The following is an 18083-nucleotide window of genomic DNA, read 5'->3' on the forward strand; positions in this document are numbered from 1 at the left end:
TTTAGATATTGAAAATATCAACAATTAAAGATATAATTCATAAAATGTCTATAAATCATAAAGTATTTAAAAGATGTATTCACTTAAAATATAATTAGGTAATGAAATAGGAATTAGAGCTAAAGTTAGTCTTTTTAAGAAACTAGATGCTGCCGAAACCGGTTTGGCTCAGTGGATAGAGTGTCGATGTGGGGACTGAGAGGTCCCGGGTCCGGTCCTGTCAAGGGCATGTGCCTTGGTTGTGGGCATATCCCCAGTGGGGGGTGTGCAGGAGGCAGCTGGTCGATGACTCTCTCTCATTGACATTTCTGACTCTATCCCTCTCTCTTCCTCTCTGTGAAAAATCAATAAAATATATATATATTTAAAAAAAAAAAAAAAAAAGAAAGAAAGAAAGAAACTAGATGCTACTATTTTCTTCCAGTATGAGGTAAACTTAAATAAAACTCAAATTGTTCCATTCATTTAATAAACTTTATACCAATTACTTTAAGTATCATATTATGGGGTCACTGTATCTATTTAAAATAGTTCACTAAATTTGTCCTCAACATTTGTCTGGGTCAAATCTCCTTGTAAGATATAGTTCCCCTAACAACTAGAAAATCTGGCTGAGGCTTGTGTAACAAACCAAACACTGAGACTTCATGCACAGGACTGTTTATTGAGTTAATAGCAACTGCCATTGATGGTATTCAGGTGAACCAGGAAAATGAATATTTGTCATGCTTATCTGAGGGCCTAGGTATAAAACTATGACTTCTTGGATTTGAGGTTTTCCTCAAACATTCAGCCTAGTCTCTGATGTCTATACAGGTGCCAAGGGCTTAATTATTTAGATATAGATGCTATACCTATAATGTTATACAGATCCTACGGTGTCTTGTTCTGAATTTTTTTTTTTTTTTTACTAAATGATCTTTATTACTTATACACTCTGGATGCCCATAGTATTTGATGAGTTTGATTGGCATATGAAGCCAAGACCATGGACCAGTAATTCTTCTTAGGAAAGAGTGGGCATTTGTAGCACTCTCCTTGTATGGGGTTTTATTTTTCACGCTCTTCAAAATTGTAAGAAAAAAATTAGTGACTCCTAAAAAAGATAGAAATAATGACTATTTTGCATTATCTCAGTCTAGACTGATAAAAGTCTTCAAATATATGACCTTAAAAGTGTCATTTGTCCTTCCTTCCAGGGTCTGTATTGTTCCAGGTCTCCTTGTCAGCATGGTGCAGTTCCTTATATAGAGAGTACTCCTCCCCAATCTTCATCTCTAGGCAATTCATCTGAAGATTGCTGAAGTCTTGCTTCATTTTGGAAGGCTTCTACTATTCATTTCATTGTATTATTTTACAATTATATTTAGTTATCTACTTTGATAACTGCACTTTCTTTAAAGTATCAATTTATACTTATGCACAACTTAAAGAACATGGCTTAGCCCCATGCTGGTATTTGGAAACCCTGATGACCTGGACTGTCACCCTGGTACAGACATGCGGTTCAGGACTTTCTCATTGATGTGGCCAAAACACATTTCAAGGTCAATAGTACACAGAATAGATGTCATTTGGACCATGGTGACTTTTCATTCAACCTTCCCGTCTTCAATGTGTGTAGACTTGAGTAGGGAGAAGGTTTTATTTCTGAGATAATTTGAAGAAGGGATTGAATCAGAAGTTGTATTGTTGACATTTTTACCATCATTTCATTATCATCATATAGCAGCTGAGTCTGTTAAATAGGTCACTTAAGGTTTAGAGTCTCATTAAAACCTATCACACTGGGAGGAAAAATCGTTGATTTGCTTTGTTTTAAATATAACTTTTAAGTTTTGCAAGTATTTTTTTTTTCTACAGAAAAAAAAGGTATAACTCTGATAACTATGCTGCTTTTCACAGATTATCAGAAATATAAAATGTATTTACTGACATTAACAAGTTATTTTTTGGCATCATTATTTGCTAATGAGCTACTTTGGAAATGTTTGCAAGCTTATGTGTCAGGATGACATTTTATTATGTGAATAAGGTCAGCTCTGTTACTTAGTCTATGAGAGAGGGGAAAAAAGTTTTCTCTTTGAAAGGTGAAACTATTAAATACATTTGACCTAAAGACTGCTTTAATATCAAGAAATGGCACCTTAAAGTCACGTAGCTGCTCTAACCTGTGAGGTGGAGTTTCAGCAATTATCAGGCGATGTCAGAAGGGAGATTGAGGTTGGGGATCACCCATGTTAAAGGTTATGCTCAAGTTAATTTTTGAATGGCACAGCGAGCATTAGGTAAAGGCTGCACTGTCTTCCTTGTGGTCCTCTGGCCTCCTTCATACATGCTGTTACAGATACCCAGGTGGCTATGAGCAAGGGATCTAACAAACAATCACACACTATTTTTAGTTGTTTCAGATGCCAAAAAGAGGATTTGGATTTTGGTCTTTAAGAAATGAGCAGGCTTGGAAGTGTTGGAATAAATCTCTGAAATACAAGTTGTATTTTTGTTTCTTACTAATGTTAACCTTGTGACTGTAGAATGAATTGAAATAAAGCAATGCATTTAAAAAGAAGCCATCTCAGTGAAAAGGAAATTTGAGAGTCCTGGACTGGGAAGGCAGTCCTTTCTGTCAAATGCATTAGTGTCATTATAATCAATTACAAATTGATTAAGCTGATATTTGCCACACTATATTAGTGGTATCATAATTGCTATGATACAATTTAGTATCTGAAAGGAAGTAGCATTTTTTTTAAACTGGTGATTCTAGAAAAGGATTGTAGAAAAGGATAATATGTAAGTGTTGTCCTATAAGATAAGCAGTATTTTGAGAGAAAGTGGAGTGTTGTGTTTTATCTCTCAGCAATTGGAAGATCCCAGTTGTAGTCTTTCTTGACTCCTTTACATGCTTTGAAAATAGTAACCACTCCAGGAAAGTAAAATTTATCCCCGCATATTTTTTTATTCTTTATTAAGTCAGCACCTATTTACTGCAAGATTTTACTTGTTTTCTGTATCTCAATAATATATTAGCCTTGCTGGCATGACTCAGTGGTTGAGCATCAGCCTATGAATCAGGAGGTCATGTTCAATTCCTGGTCAGGGCTCCTGCCCAGGTTGCAGGCTCAATCCCCAGTAGAGAGCATACAGGAGGCAGCCAATCAATGATTCTCTTCATCATTGATGTTTCTCTCTCTTGCCCTCTCCTTCCTTCTCTAAAATAAATATATATATTATAAATAAAATGATATATTAGACAGTCAAATGTCAAGATATAATATAATAGAAAAAAAAGATTTAGCCTCTCTGCAGGTGTGATGAATTACCTCAGACCAGCTTCCATTCTCTTTTCAGTGACCTGTATGAATTAGAATCTGGTTAGGGTAACATGAGATGCATGCCTACAGAGAGAACAAAAGGAAGAAACCAGGATGGGGAGCCGGTGGGGATACAACCTGCTTAAGCATACATGAAACATTACTAGGAGAAATGCTGCATGTAGAGATATGGACTGTCAAACTTTGGACTTCCCAAGCTCAGTCATCTAATCCTTTGTTCATGGAGCCTTAATTCCAATCCCAGGAATAAATACCACTGTCGTGTGTTTAATCTTTTTGATTCATTGTATTTGGTTTGCTAGCATTTTATTGAGGAATTTTGCATCTATTTTCATCAGAGATTTTGACCTATTCTTGTGATGTCTTTGTCTGGTTTTGGTAACGAGATGATGCTGGCCTCATAGAATGCATTCAGAAGTGTTCCTTCTATTTTTATTTTTATTCTTTTGCAAGAGTTTAAGATTATCTTAAAACAAAGACTTCTTTAGTGACCTAACATGAACTATCTTGGAGAATGTTCTATGTGAGCTTGAGAATGTCGCTAATTTTAATGTAGTAAGAATAACATTGCACCTACTCATATAGTTTCAGAGGCTGGTCTAATATTTTGTTTTTATGCAAAATCTTATTTTAATTCTTATCATAATGTCATATGGTAGGTGCTGTTCATTAACCTTTTTAAAGATAGTACTACATTTTAAAATGCATTTTATGGAATTTATTTTTTAGAGATGTTTTAAGTGTACAGCAGCATTAAGAGGAGAGAACAGAGCTTTTTCATATGCCCACTGCTCCAACACAAGCACAGCCTCCCCCATTACCAACATTCCCCGCTAGAGAGGCACATTTGTTATAATTGTAGAACCTGCATTGACACATCACTATCACCCAAAGTCCACAGTTTATATTGGGGTTCGGCCTTGGTGCTTACCTTCTGCAGGTCTGGACAAAGGTAAACATGTATCTGTCATTACAGCATTGCACAAAATATTTTCACTGCTCTAAAAAATTCTCTGTGTTCCACCTATTCACAACCCACCAATGCCTGGAAACTTTATTTACTTTTTACAATTTACAGATGATTATGCTGAGACCCAGAGCTATTAAGCAACCATCTTAGGTGACATTGTTAGTAGGAGGCAGAGCAATATTCACATCCAAACTGACTTTGGAATTCACTGAAACTGCGTGTGTCAGTGATGGCATAAAAATGAACCACAGGTTATACACCTCAACAGGGAGACTATGATAAACAGCGTGACAATATCAACATTTTAAGTATCTTCTCATCGTGTTTTAATTTTATAATATATATAAAAGGCTAAGCAGCTGCCCAAAGATTAGATATGATGTGCACTAACCATCAGGGGCCAGATGCTCAATGCAGGAGCTGCCTAGCTGCAGTGAGCTGGCAGTTTGGTTCTTCGGTGATGCACCCTGGAACCAGAGGAGAGAGCCTGATTCTTTGCAGGGTCATGGGATTCCACCAGGCCAAGGGACCCCACCTGCCAGAGGGACCCTGCTCACTCCACAGACATCCTTTGAGCTGCAGTGCTGCCACAGGTGTGGCTGCCCTGGGAGGGACCATGGGAGGCTTGCTCCAGCGGATGACCAGCCTGTCTCACCCAGTACTGCCCTGCTAATCACCTTCTAATTAATTTCCTTTCAATGTGCATGAATCTGTACACTGGGTCACTAATTTCAATATAAAATTGGTCTATACCAGGGGTGTCGAACTCAATCAGAGAAGGGGCCAAAATCTAAAATCCAGCCTAAATCGCGGGCCGAATGGTTTACTGAACAGTCATAAACTGACAATGTTAACCAGAAATGTGAATTTAAAATGAGTGGAACAATCTTTTCCTTAACAGTGCTGTTAACCAACTCACATGCTATCAAGCAAAACAGTAATATTGGTATCAAGCAAAACAGTAATATTGGAATGTACCTAAAATGCTCATTGTTTTGTTTTCTGGCTAGATGTCTGACACCGTTTTCCCCGGATCAATGAGTCAATGTTCAGTTTTATTTCTTGGGCTGTAGCAACCCGCAAAACAGCATGGAGCTTGTCATCGGTAATGCGTGATCTGTGCTTGTTTTTGTTCAGATTCATTATTGAAAACATCTGTTCACAAAGATAGGTGCTCCCGAACATGGATAGAATACGGGCAGCATGAAGTCGGAGCTCTGGCATTGAGTCAGGGGGCAGTAGAGGGTAGAAGTCTTCAATTTCAACATCCTGAAACCTTGATTTCAGGCCACTGTCAGACTGAAGCTCGATTATCTCCATCTGAAGGTGGGGCACATTGTTGACATCAACTGTAAAAGGATTGGCAAAGATGTCAAAGCCTGAGTGCTGTGTTCTAAAGTCAGAGAAGCGCTGCTCAAATTCACTTAGTAAACGGCTAACTTTGGTAGCCAGCCAACTGCAAGGAAAAGTACCAGAAATAGTGGTTGAGATAAACAAACGGGAAAGTGGGCAAGATTGTCCTGTTCCAGTTGGGACTTCCATAGTTGAAGTTTACGCTGGAATGCTGTGATCATGTCAGACATCTTCGTGATGACTTGTTTGCGTCCCTGCAGCTTCAGATTCAGTTGGGCGAGATGCTCGCATATGTCACACATCATAGCAAAATCACATAGCCAGGCAGGATCCGACAGTTCAGGCAAGGGCTTTCCTTTACTTTCCATGAAAAGAGCAATTTGTTCTCTGAGCTCAAAAAATCTTTTGAGGACTGCGCTCTTGCTCAGCCATCTTACTTCTGTGTGGTATGGCACGTCTCCATGCTCTGCACCCACCTCCTGTAAAAACTGCTGGAACTGGCGATGATTCAGGCCACGTGCCCGTATAAAGTTAATAGTTTTAATGACTGTGGTCATTATGTCATTCATGTCCAGAACTTTTCCACACATAGCCTCTTGGTGGATAATGCAATGATAAGTAATCAAGGGTGTGTGACAGTGACTTTTTTGCATTCTTTCCTTCATTAGTCCAACCAAGCCTTTCTTTTCTCCACACATTGAAGGTGCGCCATGGGTAGTTAGCCCCACCAACTGTTCCCAGGGTAATTTAAAATTATTTATAGATTTCTCCACAGCCTCAAATATATCTCTACCAGTCGTCGTCCCATGCATGGCAGCTACATCCAAAAGTTCCTCAGTGACAGAGAGGTCGGTCTTCGTAGCATGTATAAAGATGGACAGCTGCGCTGTATCAGTGTTGTCTGTGCTTTCATCAATAGCAAGTGAAAAAGCAAGATAACTGCATGCCTGTTCGGCCAGCTGTGATGATAGATTTCCTGAGAGTTCTGGAACTCTATCTGCAATGGTGTTTCTTGACAAACTGACATTTTGAAAACTCTGTATCTGGTCTGGGCATACTTGCTCACACACTTTTAGCATGCATTGCTTCAAAAAGGCACCCTCTGAAAAACACCTTGAAGTACGGGCAATTTCTTCAGCCACTATAAAGCTTGCTTTCACTGCAGCATCATTTTTCGCTGTAGCCTTTGTAAACATTTGCTGCTGTGATTGTAGTTTGCCTTTTAGTTCATTAACAATTTTATGCTTTTCTTCCAAAGTATATTTGCCATACTTAACATTATGTTTGGTGTCAAAATGACGATGTATATTGTGCTCTTTCATCACTGACACTGTCTCATAACACAATATACACACTGGTTTGCCCTCTCTAAGCACAAACATGTATTCATTTTCCCATTTGTCATTAAATTGTCTGCCTTCACCGTCAACTTTTCTTTTCCTGGACATTTTGGGATCAATATTGGCAGTAAAAGATGTAGTTTATTGGAAATCTGCGTTAGAAGGAAAAAGTTGAAAACTGCACAGGGATAGCTTGATTTGGCAGATGGAGTGGAGAAAAAAAAAGTCAGTCAATAAATGCCTGGCTGGGTACAGATAGCAGATTCTGTTGCGATTTTTATGCCTGCACTTTATGCCAGGAACTGGCAGCTTCTGCTGTGTATTTTTTATGCCCGCACACTCACTCTCTCCTCTGCTCTGCCACCCGCACAACCACATTGGATGCAGGACTATAGGTCACCCCTCCTGAATCTCGCGTGACTTGTTATCTAGGCGGCTGGCGAGATCACAAGCCTCCTATGTCACCGTGCGTCATTGTGATGGAACGCAGTGGAGTGCAGTGATGACAGCGCGGTGCGGGCCACATTGCAAGGCCTGGCGGGCCGGATTTGGCCCGCGGGCCTTGTGTTTGACATGTGTGGTCTATACAATTCTTAAGGATAACACAAATAGCCTAAGTTTTGATAGGCACATATGATATATGAATATCCTCAAAAGAAGAGAGAGAGAGAGAAAGAGAGAGAGAGAGAGAGAGAGAGAGAGAATTTTAAAGAAGCGTCTCATTAATTACAGAATGAAAGACAATTATGGGTTCACTGTTGTATAACAAACAACCCATAGGTTACTTCTCTGCAAAACTGTGTCTGGTTTGCAAAATATATCTTTGACCATATTGTCTCACATTTCAAAATTGCTATAAATAGAATAGCGATCCTGAGCCATAAGTTTGTAATAAATTCATTGGTTTGGAGTGAATTCTATATTGTTTAAGTCAATGACATTTTTTTAAATGGGAATATTTTGGGTAGATTAAGTATCAATAGATCATCAAGCTTATTATATTTAGTATTATTATCACCCCTTAGCTGGTATGTTGCCAGAGATTCATTAAAATTTCTTCCATTGCATACAATGCAATGAGGTGTTCAGACCACTTATGGTATTTAAGCTAAATAAATAGCATGTTTGTTAATTATGATATTTTTTAATGATGTTCTCCTAATTTCAAAAATATAAAGTGAAAAATTTTTATTCGTTTCAAAACAGTTTTTTAAATATTTCTCTTACACTTATAATATTTTGAGAAAAAACTGAAATATTCATATACAGATAAACAAGAAAGTTTATGTTTAATAAGTTGATTCATTAACAACTTGACTCATACATAAACCCCAAATATTTGCAGCAAATATCAATAAGTATTTTTGTCTGCTATATTTCAGTACCACAAATTAGAGATCAAGTGAATTTATTTGACAATAATCAATGTTTTAAAAGTATTATTGTTACTGAGACAAATTCTGAAACTTTTATCTACCTTATAGTAGAATATTACTATGATTTTATTATTTAAATGTAAGGGCTAAGTGATGTAACATTTACAAGCTCATTTGCTCATTAAGCTAATATGGTCATTTTAACAAGAATTGTATACTCATACTAAGTAAATATATATTTTCCCACTATACGATCAAAAGTATTCAGTGATAATCTAGTTATATGTGCTTAATCTTGTCACTTTAGTTTTACTGGTTACAGATTTTTCTCTTTAAAATCAGCTTGCTAGACTAATTAATACCTACTCCTTTCAAATCTCAAAACTTGTCTGCTGAAGACAAGGTGATGATTGTTCTTCTTTATGTGTGAATTTACATTGTTTGGTGATAAATATTGTCTCTTAGTGAAGAGCTACAGATTCAAAGGTGGGAAAACAACAGATGGATATAAAATGAGCAAATGACAAATCAAGAAAATGATTATCTTTGAAGATAAGGGGAATCTGACACAACCTTTCACTTATTTATCTTTCTATCTTCAAAGCTTAGCATAAGGACACACATATAATGGGAGTTCAGTAACTGGTACTTGAGTGAAGAAATATGCTACTTAAAATAATGACTAACTAATGGATAATTTTTATTCTCAATATTAATCCTAAAAATAGTGTTGTTCCTTATTTTTTTTAAAACATATATATATATATATATATATATATATATATATATATATATATATATACATACTGTATATATATATATAATTTCAGAAAGAAAGGAAGGGAGAGACAGACAGAAAGGCATCTGAGAGAGAAACATTGATAGGTTGCCTCCCTTTGCACCACAATAGGGGATTGAACCCCCACAACAGTTTTGATTTATAGAATGATATTCCAACCAACTGAGCCACCTGATATTCTATAGGGCTCTTTTTAATTTTTAAACAAATTAGTAAGTGCACGTATTATAAACATTAAATGGTATTAAAATTTATTAAAAAAATAATTTTGTCTTAACTGAGCATATTCTAATGCCCAGCACTGTTTCTCTGAAGCAATCACTCCCACATATTTTTTTGTTTTCCTTTCGTATTTATGCCGGTTTTCTTTTTCTTTTTTCTTTTTTTTTTTAATGTATAGTTTAGAACCATTTCATCATTTATCAATTTTGAACAGTGTCAATTGACTTACTGTGATAATAAATATTTTATGCTTTAATAAACTCTCTCTATTTCCTCCTTTAATGAAGTAGTATTATAAGCTGTTATTTATTAAATCAACACACAATGACACCATTATTGTGAATATGTAAATATTGTTTACTGCTAGTCCAGAAAGTTTTCTTTCTTTCTTCTTCTTTTTTAATCATCACCTGAGGGTATACTTATTGATTTATTTTATTTTTATTTTTTATAGAGAGGGCAAGAAAGAGAGAAACATTGATGTGAGAGAGAACATTGATTGGCTACCTTCTATACATGCCCCGACCAGATATCAACCTTTATCCTAGGAATGTGCCATGGAATGGAACCCTCATTCTTTAGGTATATGGCTAATGCTCCAACCAACTGAGCCACACCAGCCAGGACAAGTTTTCTTTCTCATGCAATTTAAAAAAAAACAAAACTTTTTCTAAAGTTTATAATATCCTTTTCCACCAGTTTCTTTATTATGGTTCTAATTTTAAATTTATTAAATCTTCCAATGACGTATAAACACCAAGATACTTTTTAAGTGCTCAAGAAGCCTGGATATAAAATTAGTACCATTTATCTTCATGAAGATCTAATCTCTCCCTTGGTCTGTGATACAAGGGCAAATAAGGACTTGCCATTGCTTCCATTTCTGAAAGTTCCTATTTTCTATTTCCCAAATCTCATACCTTCTTTCAATGTTCCTTCCTTCCAAGACCTTCCTTAAAAAGAAGGGGAGACACGATTAAAAGTGCTTTGTTTTCAAAATTGGTATTAGATGAATAGTTTTAATATTGAATTACTAGAGGCCTGGTGTACAAATTCATGCACGGGTGGGGTCCCTCAACCTGGCTGGCAATCGGGGTCAATCAGGGCCACAGGAGGTTGGCCAGTATGGGGGAGGTGCCACAGGAGGTAGGCAGAGGAAGCACACTGACCACCAGGGAGCAATTCTGCATTGAGCAGCTGCCCCCTGGTGGTCAGTGCGCATCATAGTGACCAGTCAACTGGTGGTTTAGTCATTAGGTTGTTCAGTTGTTCAGTTGCTTAGGCTTTTAGATGATAGATAGATAGATAGATAGATAGATAGATAGATAGATAGATAGATATAGATATAGATATAGATATAGATATAGATATAGATATAGATATAGATATAGATATAGATATATTGGAATTCTGTTTTCTTAGGAAGTTTGAAGGTCCTCAGCCCAAAATGAAATTACAACCTTTATTGAATAGCATTGTTTCCCCCCGGTGAGACCTCCAAGAGAGAATGCAGCTAATCAATGTCTGGAATCTAAACTCTTGGACACCCTGTTAATATATTTATATTGTTTTACGATTCTAAGTATGTGACAGTTTTGTTCAGCAGCAATAGAATACAGATACATGACTATAGATAGCTTTAATACTATTTAAATACTTCCTATATAAAGTATTGTTATAAATAACCAATTCTCTTTATCTAAATTATTTATGTAGTCAAAAATATATGTTTTTCATAAATAATAAGCTTTCTTATTACCCAGATTGTGGGTAACATCTTTAAATAAATATAAAATATCTGCCAACTCATTAATTGTAGAAGTTAAAAGCCCCTACTCTCTGACACTATTGCCTCTGATTTGCAACCACAATCTGTGAGTTTCCCATCCATAAGTAGCATTTACTTTTCATATAAAAGTGCCTGATGGCAAATATAGAACTAAAAAACTCTTGCTTATTGTATTCCCCTGAAAGTTATACTCTTTGGTTTGCATACATTTATGTACACCTACATATTAATACGCACTCTCTGAATATAGTACTATAGAAAATAAGTTTGTATGAATACAAATTCTTTGATACTTTATTTTCTGGCCTGACTTTTAACTAAACACCACCCACTATGAAAGCTGTAATAGTGTAATGGAAAGCTAACATTCTATTGAAGTAAAAAGCACTGAAACAGATCACTTTCAGAGCCTTATCGTTGCATTATAAGACTGAAAGTGTTTGTTTGTTTTTTATTTGAATTTTGCCCCACCTTTAAGTGTAGCTACTAGTACATGTAATAGTTACTATAACTTTCCTGAAAAATAGAAAATATTATATTAAATTTTAATCCATATGAGGATAACTGCTATCTTTTTTCTTTTCTTTTTTTTCTTTCTTTTTTTTTGTGGGGGGTAGTTAAAGTATTTTGGCAAAGGAGAAATAATAAATTCTTAAAGTAAACAATGAAAGAGGAGACTAATGAAAATTGTTAAGACCAAGGAAATAAAGAGAGAAAGGAGTTACGCAAAATGTTAGGGCAATTTTAAACATTTATCTAAACATGTGGTTTTAGAAAATATTTAATATTTACTAAAATACCATCACATCTAAAAAAGAAAGACTTTTAATGGTTATTTTTTTTTACTGTTGTTCTTTATTAATTGCATCCTGGAACTATTGATACTTGTACTTTTCCAGTTATCCTGAGCACAGAGTATTTGTAGGATTCAATACTGAATGGTGAGATGCTACAATGTGCTTTTATATATGTACTAGAGTCCCAGTAGATGAAATCCATACATGGATGAGTATGTCCCTCAGCCCAGCCTGCACCCTCTCCAATCTGGGACCCCTCAAGGGATGTCAATCACCAGAATTAGGCTTAAATGGGCATCAGACATCCCTCTCACAATCCAGGACTGCTGGCTACCAACTGCTTTCCTGCCTGCCTGCCTGCCTGATAGCCCCTAACTGCTTCTTCCTGCCAGCCTGATCACTCCTTAACCACGCCCCTGACAGCATGATTAATGCCTAGCTGCACCCCTGGCTGGCCCAATTGCCTCTAATTGCCCTTTCCTGCAAACCAGGCCCCCCAACTGCCCTCTCCTGCAAGCCTGGTCCCCCCCCAACTGTCCTCCCTTGCAGGCCTGGTCCCTCCCAACTGCCATTCCCTGCTGACCATCTTGTGTCCACATGGTGGTGGCCATCTTTGACCACATGGGGGTGGTCATCTTGTGGGTTGAAGTTATGGTCAATTTGAATATTACCTCTTTATTATATAGGATAACTTTTTTATTCTAATTTATCATTAAGAAGTTTAGACATACAGAAAATTTGAAAGAATTATATAAGACAGTCCAATATACTATTCACCTATTATTAATATATTTCTTCATTTGCCCTTTCTCTTGCTGAACACATACATATATATGAAAGTTTTATTCTCTAAGTGATTAGTAATCTAATTTTTCTAATTGTCCTCAAAATGTACTTTATAGATTGTTTAAAAACTCAAGAATCATATATTGCAACGGGGTTTTCATGTTTCTTTAATCAGAGCAATTTCCTCCCCTTGTTTTGTTTTAGATCATTGACACATTTGAATAATCTGGACTAATTGTTTACTAGTAGCTTCCACTACTGGGATTTGTTTAATGGCTTTCACTTGATTTGATAACATTTCAACTCATTTTTTTTTAGTCAAGAATACAATAGAGCTTGTGTTGTTTAATTTGTGTTGCATGATTACATGGGTAAATATTGTCATTTTCCCCAATTGAGTCACTTGGTTTGGATGGTTTCTATGAACACTCCATTCCATTAAAAAAGTATCTCTTTACTTTGACAAATAAGAAGTGAGAGCTGGTATGAAAGCTCCAGACCTCTAGACCTCTTAACTCTTTTCAAACAGCCTTTCACCAATTATTTTAGCATGAATTGAGGATCCTTGTCAGAGTCAATTACTTCACTGAGAATTCATAATCATTATTTTTATCCTACCTTTTCTTCTATATTTGAGAAAATTCTCATGTAAAAGATATTTTTACATGCATTCTATCTTCCTTACTCTCTGTTTGTCCCCTTTCTCTTTCTCTCTCCTCCTTTTCCATTTTAGAAAGTCCATTAATGTAATCCACCATATTAATAGATATAAAAAACAAGTAACATGAATATTCCAGTAGTTGGTGAAAATACTTTCAACAAAATTTAATACCTATTTCCTTTTTAAAAAAAAAATATATATATATATATATATTATTGATTTTTTACAGAGAGGAAGGGAGAAGGATAGAAAGCCAGAAACATCGATGAGAGAGAAACATCGACCAGCTGCCTCCTGCACACCCACCACTGGGGATGTGCCCGAAACCAATGTATTATATATGCCCATGACCGGAATTGAACCTGGGACCCCTCAGTTCGCAGGCTGACACTCTCTCCACTGAGCCAAACCGGTTTTGGCCCTATTTCCTAATAAGATCAGAATGAATACTTCCTCAAAATAAAAACATATAAAGTAGAAGAAAATTGGAATATTGCACTTAAGAGATCTGGCTTTTGAGTCAGGAGGCTCTGAATCTGCTTCAGTTCCAAAATTACTTGTTCTGTGATCTTGCTCAGTAAAATTTCTGTGCCTCAATTATTTCATCAGTGAGATGAGTTCATAATTTTTTATTTTGTCCTAGTGCAAGGTACATAGATAATATTTAATAAATATAGCTAATACTATTACTATTATTATTATAGCTACTAGAGGCCCAGTGCATGACATTCATGAAGTTAGGGGGTTGTCCATCAGCCCGGGAGCCATCAGGGGATGTCTGGGAGCGGGCCTAAGCTAGCAGACATCCTTAGCACTGCCACAGAGGCGGGAGAGGCTCCTGCCACCTCTGCTATGCTTGCCAGCCATGAGCACCTTCTAGCTGAGGTGCACTCCCCCTATGGGAACACACTGACCACCAGGGGGGCAACTCCTGCTTGGAGCGTCTGCCCCCTGGTGGTCAGTGTGCATCAAATTACCTGTCATTCCACCATTTGGTCAATTTGTATGTTACCCTTTTATTATAAAGGATTTTTATAATTACTATTATTGTTTCTTCAGGTATTATCTCAAAAGAAGGGATGATTAAATGTGATTAATTAAATTAGTTATATTTTTATCACAAGTATTTGAACCAAAGAAAATGAAATTTTTTATGATACATCAAGAGATTTTCAACTCCCTCTCCAAACCTCCTTCAACACTAAAGACCTGGCTTTCTTTGAAAAACAGGAGTTGGGAAGGCACTAGCCAAATCTGAGTGCTGGAGCTGCTGCAGCTGAGGTCAGAGGCCCATTGCCAGAACCCTCCTGGTGACTTGACCCGACTCCTCCCACTTCCCTGAAATGGTAAAGTGGGGAAACAAAGATTGCAGGGGACTCAGGAGGAGAAACTGGTGCCATGGCGCTATGTGGAATACACATGTAATTATGGAGGGTAAGTGTTCTAGAAACTCTGAGAGTCTTCTACCTCATGACAAAAACTGGGGGGTACAAGAGGATTGCTGTTGGGATGGGGGAAATTTATATATTTTTCCATAACCTAATGGCCTTTATTAGAATAGAATTCTATCTGTAATTTATTGAAGCGTCACTTGTTACCTGGGTGAGTAATTTCAGTCCTTCAAATTGTGCACTTCATTCTAAATCAAAGCCTATTTAGTTGAGGGTGGAGAAATTCCTGTTGAAGTCCAAAAATAACCCAGCTGAATGCACATGGTCTGGATATAACTGGCAGAGATTTAGAAGAATCAATTGCTCTGATGTTACCACTCAGTAAATGGACTTAAGCTGATGGTCTAAACTGAAAGTAATCATTGAAATGTTCTACAATGGCTCTGCTCCAGAACATGTATGGTAACCTGAGTGGAAAAAGCACCAGATAATTACATCTCAAAACTCAATTAATACCTCCTGAAGTATCTACATACTTTATGTAGCACATTTTTACAACATAAATACATTGAGTCACACTTTGTATATCAAATTGTGGCATTGTTATTGGTATATTGTAAAAAATGTCATAATGATAGGAAAAAATACTTCTTGCTAAAACAACTGCACTAATTTCAGCCTAGTATAAAAATAACCACTTCCATTTCAAATTTCATGTTTTTACTGCAAATTGTTGTATGTGTTCATCATTTTAATGGGAGCTGACTTATATCAACAAATGTGGTGGCATCAGGAAAACTTTCCAGAATAGTTTTATTTAATATTTAGTTACTAATACAGTATATTTAGTGTAATTATGTTTCTATTTAACTTATTTAATAAAATAGAAGTGAAATGGCCTGTGATCTATCTTTACTAACTATTTCTCTTTCAATTTTCATATGAATTTAGTTATATTGAGTTGCTCATAGAGTTATTTTTTTCTTACATCAATCATATTATAGGGACTATTTTAATATGGCATATATAAATGATATATAATCAATTCCCCAAATTTAACAAAATCAAGTGTTTTTTCACTTTAGTGTTCTGAAAGAGGCATTTTGCAAACAGTGTGCATATATATATGAGTGGTTGCTTACTTGCAAACACTATAATTAAGTTGACTATAAAATTCATTAATAGTATTTTAGAATTCAGAAATCATAATACATTGAACTGAGTACAAAAAGATCTGTGATGGGAGTTATATTTTTCTTGTTCTTTTGCAGTATATCTAGTGTTTCTTCTATGTCCAGTATGTTGAAAGCATACAATAGTTATTTGTTGAATGCAGAATAATGAGGAAGAAAATATTTTTCTGGCATTTTAAAGACAAAAAAAATCTATTCAGAAATTCCAGAGGGCAGGATTACCCTGATTTAGTTAAGTAAAATCTTAAGTGTGACAGATTATTTGCTTGGGTGAGAGGCTGCAAAGATGACTATAGTAAGTCACTAAACTAAGGTGTCTTTAATGGTCAAGAGAAGTATTTATAAAAATAATGATGAAAATATTATTCATAGGAGAATATGAGATTAAAATTCTTTTTCAACTTACTTCCAGTTTTATCATTCCTTTAAATATCTGAATTAGCTTTTCAAAATGTATGCAACAATTTTCCCAACGCCATTTATTGAATATAATGGATGAAGGCCCATTGTATGTTTTGCTTCCTTCATCAAATGTTAATTGACTATAAAGGCATTGGTTTATTTCTGGGCTCTTAATTCTGTTTCATTGACTATATGTCTGCTTTTATGCCAGTGCTGTTTTAATTACTATAGTGTTGTATTATGGTTTGCTACCCTGTTTCCCCGAAAATAGGACAGTGTCTTATATTAATTTTTTCTCCCAAAATTGCGCTAAGTCTTATTTTCGGAGGATGTCTTATTCTCGGGGAAACATGATATCAGGTAACGTGATACTTCCAACTTTCTTCTTTTTTCTCAAGATGGCAGAGGCTACTCAGGGTCAAGTAATGTTTTCAAATGAGTCAAATCCTAGGACTCAGTCTTTCAGACACAAAACTACATTTTGTAATACCTGATGAATGAAAACACTTGTAATAAATTAATCTGTGACCAAATTGGATAGTGAAATACATTGTAATATTTGTAGTTTGAGTATAACATGATGTTCAGCTTTCACATCAATAACTTATCCTTTGAATTTAAGATGTTTGTAATATCCTGGTCAAAGTAGTATCAATATTAAATGCACGTTTTTGATAACATATTGCCTAACATTAATAAATATTAATCATACAAATATATTTTATTTGAATTAAAGCCATATTAAATTAGATATTTTGAAAAACATAGGTTTAAATAATATAAAATTTTTATTAGTTAGGGCTCCCCAAAATAGCATAGATGGCTTGATAGCAGCAAATGAAGCAGATTATGAAAGTGAATGTGGCTCATCTAAGATGAAGTAAAATGATTCAGCTGTTTGTCACAGAGTAATTGCTAGACAGGCAACTGGAATACTTTCCCCAGGCTAGTATTTAATAAGAGTTGTGCAAATGAATTGATTCAATTTGTGTTCTGCATGCAACTGCAAAGTGTGTAGGCAGAAGCTATAAAACATCAACATTAATGAGAAGCTCCAAAAGCTATATTCTGAGTAAGAATAGGCATAATACAAGTTTTCCTTTTAGCATCATGAAGTAGAAAGAAGTGCTTTATCCCCAGGGAACAGGCATTGTGGAACTTTTATACATATTATCTTTATATTAAAGTTCCACAATACATACTTACATATGCATATATACACAAACATGTATATATGTATACATATATAAAGGTTCTTAATTATAAATAAATAACTTTAATAAAAATGTAGAAATACATTCACATATTGTTATGAGTTTTAAAAAAATACTATCTAATAAGTGATGACAAAATGTTTCGGTCCCAAATGATGTTCAGTGATAAAACTTAAACATTTTTCTGATGTAAAAAAAAAAAATACTATCTAACCTCACCAAAAATGTCTGGACACTATTGCAGAAATAAAACTATATACTGCATGATCAAAGGTGGGTCCCACTAAGGCAGTACTGGTTTCTAAATTAATAATGAAAATTATTAACTGGATAAATATCAGAGAATATTGTCCAGTTTCTGAAGGTATTTCCTTTAAGCATGGTGTATTCCAAGATTTATCAATATGGATTTGAAAGAAGCAGGCAATACTAGTTTTTAAAAGAGGATATATATA

The 18083-nt window shown here is 35.6% G+C and overlaps 1 non-coding gene across 1 annotated transcript; it reads left to right on the forward strand.

The window, feature by feature from the left end:
* Positions 1-17749: 17749 nt before the first annotated feature.
* On the forward strand, positions 17750-17820 carry LOC118703988. Its single transcript, XR_004983227.1, has one exon. It is a non-coding gene; the product is annotated as a small nucleolar RNA SNORD73 (small nucleolar RNA).
* Positions 17821-18083: the final 263 nt, after the last annotated feature.

Source organism: Pipistrellus kuhlii, unplaced genomic scaffold (assembly GCF_014108245.1).
Source record: "Pipistrellus kuhlii isolate mPipKuh1 unplaced genomic scaffold, mPipKuh1.p scaffold_m20_p_4, whole genome shotgun sequence".
Classification (NCBI taxonomy): Eukaryota; Metazoa; Chordata; class Mammalia; order Chiroptera; family Vespertilionidae; genus Pipistrellus; species Pipistrellus kuhlii.